At 33.7% G+C, this 4431-nt stretch overlaps 1 protein-coding gene across 1 annotated transcript in view; it reads left to right on the forward strand.

Moving 5' to 3' along the window:
* Fndc3b (fibronectin type III domain containing 3B) overlaps window positions 1-4431 on the forward strand; it is a 250556-nt gene that overhangs the window by 95954 nt on the left and 150171 nt on the right. The gene's annotated exons all lie outside the window — the stretch shown is intronic.

The following is a 4431-nucleotide window of genomic DNA, read 5'->3' on the forward strand; positions in this document are numbered from 1 at the left end:
TATGCATATTTGCAGTTTTCACTTTCTTAATAGTGCCCTTTGATGCACAAAGATTTTTAATTTTGATAAGTCTGTTTTTCCTCTTGTTGCTATGAGAACTTAGTCTTGTTTTCTGTTAAGAATTTTATTGTTTTATGTCTTATATTTAGGTCTATGAACCATTTTGAGTTAATCCTCATATATGATATGAAATAAGGATCTAAGTTAATTCTCTTTGCCTGTTGAGGTCCCTGAGATTTTAATAAGAATTACATTGACTACAGATTGCTGTATCACTGCCATCTAAATAATATTAGGTCATCAATTTTATGTCTTTATTAGGTCTTCATTAGTTCCATTTATTTAGATCTTTCTTAATCTCTTCCATTAATGTTTTATCCTTTCAGTATCCATGTCTTTCACTGCACAGGTTAAATTTATACTTGGCTTTGTTTTTCTTTTAGATGCTGTCATAAATGGAATTCCTAATTATTCATTGTTGGTGTGTACAAATACCATCTGTGTTGATAAAATACCTTGTAACTTTACTGAATTTTTTCATAAGCTCTAGTCATATATTTGTGGAATCTTTGGGATTTTTAACATATTAGATCATGTCATTTGTGAGTAGATACTCAGTGTTACTTCTTCCATTGTGGATGCCTTACTTTTCCTTGCCTCACTATTATGGTTAGAACTTACATTACAGTGTTGTACAGCAATGGGGAGAGTGAATATTCTCGTCTTCCAAATCTTGAGGGAAAAACTTTCAGCCTTTAACTACTGAGTGTGATGTGGGTTCTTATCATTATTTAACCTACTAAAAATCAGAAATAACAGGAGTGTGTTCTCCACACAGTAGAATCCATGCCAACTATGAACTTATTAGAAATGCTAATACTTTCTTATTGTGCAACTGTAGAAAGTATGGCCTAGCAATCTGTATTTGGAGATTACCATCCAGGATATTCTGATTTAAGAACCACTGTAGTAGAGTTCTTTGAAGTTAGGACTTGTGCTTCTTTCCTTTGTATCTTAGTTGCCTTTAGGGTTAGTAAGTCTAACCAAAGTGCCTGAATAATCTCTTAATTTGTGTAAGCATTGAGCCACCTTAATCTTAGACACTTACAAGACTTTCAGAAAATTTCATATTTTGTATTCCATCTCAGACCCATGGCAGACAGTACATGCACTTTTATTTAGACAATTCAAAGATTTCCAGAACTGCTTCAGAAAGTTACAAGAATGATGAAATAAATATGTTAGAAAAAAAGAGGAATACTTTGGGGGGATTGATGACAGTGTGTCCTTTTAGGCTTTCCTTTATTTTCTGTGATATGGGAATAAAGTCATAGGATTGTTGTATTGGTTATTGTTGATCAAATGAGTAAGCTGTTCTCCAACTTTTGTGGTTCAAGGTTTGCTGTAAATGAAAAATCAGCTCATTAACAAATGTTACAGATTTGTAAGATGTTAGACTATGTACTTTTATGATATACTTAAATGTTTTAATGACGTGTCTCACACCTTATTTAGTAAAAATGAAGAATTCTTGGTTGTTAAAAATCACAGTTTAAAACCTAAAATTGATCAATTTCTAGGTATTTTTTTTTCATGGAATTACTTGATTGTCCATAATAAACTTTGTATGTCCAGTTTTAGAAATTGTATGTGTGACATTTTTCATCTGTCTGTAGACAAATCCATGTGGTCTGTAGCTGAGCTTCTTCGTTTTTTGCATCAAAATGACAAAAAAAACCCTCACTGCTTGGTATGTTCATGTATTTTCTGTCTTCAGATTAGTGTGTTCCTGTGTGTGCACATCTGCATAGATTTACCTGTATATAAGCATTGTTTAATCAGAAGGTTTCCAGATACTTTAAGAGTTTTTAATTTAAAAAATCTAATAATTTTCCAATATTGTAAAGCAACAGATTGATTTGATTGTTTGGCTCCTTTCTTCCTCTTTAATATAGCCCACGTTGGTGATTTGAACAAGAAAAGAACTTCACAAATCTTTTCGACTATATTCCAAGGGCTGTGCCCTTACCATGTTGTTTTTGATGAGGGTAAGAATAGAAAAAAAAAAAGGAGTTTAGTGTTAGATGTTTAGGAGAGGAAATTTTTGCTCTAATTAGGAAAGGATTACAGTAGAATGGAGACATTCTGAAACAAACAATTGAGCAGTAGATAACAAATTCACTGATTGGGAGATAATGTTTAGGAAGACAGTAACTTTCTCATGCTACCATTGTGAATAGGATTTTATTTTGCTTGTTTTTAAACTCCACAGAGCCAGAGTTTCAGTGGTTTATTGCAGAAAGGACAGGAACCTTGGGGTTCTCAGGCACATTGAGTTTCAGAAGCCATCCATGTATATCTCAAAATGTCCTTTGAAATGATTTTGATGGCGGTGATAACAGGAAGGGGAAATGCGCATGTTAAAGTCATTTAGGCTACTTGAAATCAAGGCCAGGAAGAAAACATTTTCTAGCTGTAAATCACTTACTTTTCCTTCATTCCTTAGAGCATTTTACACAAATGACTTAAACAGTTTTAAGGGTCATGCCTGGGGTTAAGAGACTGCGGGGTATACATCTTGGTGATTAAAAAGCAATACTTTATTGAGGTGGTAGTGTTGTTATTCACATCTATCTTGTGAAATATTTGATATTTTACCTTCTGAGAAAGAATTGCCCCTTAGGTCAATATTGTACAATGTGTACTTACAGATTTTAGCTGTTGCAAAACATACAGTATTTAAAAATTTTGGTCCTAGGAATGTAATTTAACAGAAAAGAAAAGCAACAAGAAGCTATCAATAAAATTGTGAAACTCATCGTAAAGAGTAATGATGGGTGACATTTGATTATTGTACCATATACTGCTGAAAGCTTTTTGCATGTTTATTTAATGTTTAAATTTAACTGTACAAAGAGGAATTGTCATTCTCATAACTATTGAGAAATGAGGCTCAGAGAGACTAAATGAGTTAATTGTTCAATAATTCAGACAGTGTAAATAGTGAGCAGAGGTATAAAACCAGGCAGAAACCAATGTTCTGTACCTGTTCCATACATCCACATATATTGAGCCTTGTATTTCAGATAGTGCTCAGGCTGACACTGAAATAATTATTTTTGATTTCTTTTTAATTGAATAATTAGAAAAGAACATAAAGTAAATACCTACCTAATCTTGATAGCTGTGGCAATAATGCTAAAGCGAGTGAGAAAGATGAACTTGGAAACCATTGCCATCACTGCTCAGTGGATGTGTTGATTTAAATTTAAATTATACTTAAAAATAAAATGCGATCTTAGAGTAATCCAGTCTTTGGTGGTAGTTCTGGTGGTGGTGGGGGAGACGAAGAGAGAGAACCCAGGGTCTTTTACCACCAACCGTACCTTCTATTTCCCAGTGATCCATTCCTGTGCGATTCTCTTTTTGTGCTTTAAATTTTTACAGTGTATTAATCTGGAAAGATTGTGATTTTTTTTCCAGATATCGGAAAGTTTACTGATTTGCTGTATAATCTGTGCACTTACAGTTAACTCACATCATTTGGAATTTTACTTGAATATTTTATATCATTTCTTCCCTGCTTCTATGATTTTTCCCGTGTTTGCTGTGCTATCCATATGCGCACCGTCCTGGCCTCCTCTTGCCCCTGCACCCTTCAGTCGTAACACAGGATTGTACTATTATGTGAAAGGTACCTTATGCTCACATGTAAATGCAGCACTGGGTACCAGGATCTGTCTTCTTTTGCCAAGTAAAAGTGTTCTCTGGGTTTTTGTTCCAGCTGAGCAATTTTCATTGCCGGCAGCACAACACACATTAGGAGAAAGCAAATAAACAACACAAGGTCCTTGGAGCCAGGAAGTCGCTTTGCAGACTAAAACCCCTTAGTTTTGGATTGACATTTGGGAGGTGGGTTGCTGAATAGGACAGCCAGCTATCAAATAGAAAAAAACTCTGAGGTTCTTTCACTTCCAGGGTATTAAGTTGGTTTTGATGTTATGACAATTCGTTTAACTCAGACTATGTCTTAGATAACTGAGCGTTAACCTCACCATTCATTAATTTGCCTTAGACATGTGATTAAAACATTCTTTCAGTTAAGTATTTGGAAACTAACCTTGTATTGACTTAATGCTTTACTTTGAAATAATCCAAATGAATTTGACATGAATATTCCTAGGAGTGCTTAATTTAAAAAATAAGATTATTGTTTTTCTCCTGCCCTATGGAAGGCAGGCTAAAGAAAGCCAGTTTGGGGTATTTTAAAAGTTCCTTTTCTTTAAAATTAATTGTGTGGTATAGTAACTTAATGAAAATAAAAATATAAATGAAAGTTATAAACAAAAAATCTACAGGAGCTTTTTAAAAAAGAGAAAAGCTCATTTTAGAGTTCAATTTTTTTTTTTTTTTTTGGTACTGGGGATTGAA

This window comes from Fukomys damarensis, unplaced genomic scaffold (assembly GCF_012274545.1).
Source record: "Fukomys damarensis isolate Sample0158 unplaced genomic scaffold, DMR_v1.0_HiC HiC_scaffold_12, whole genome shotgun sequence".
In the NCBI taxonomy this organism is placed as follows: Eukaryota; Metazoa; Chordata; class Mammalia; order Rodentia; family Bathyergidae; genus Fukomys; species Fukomys damarensis.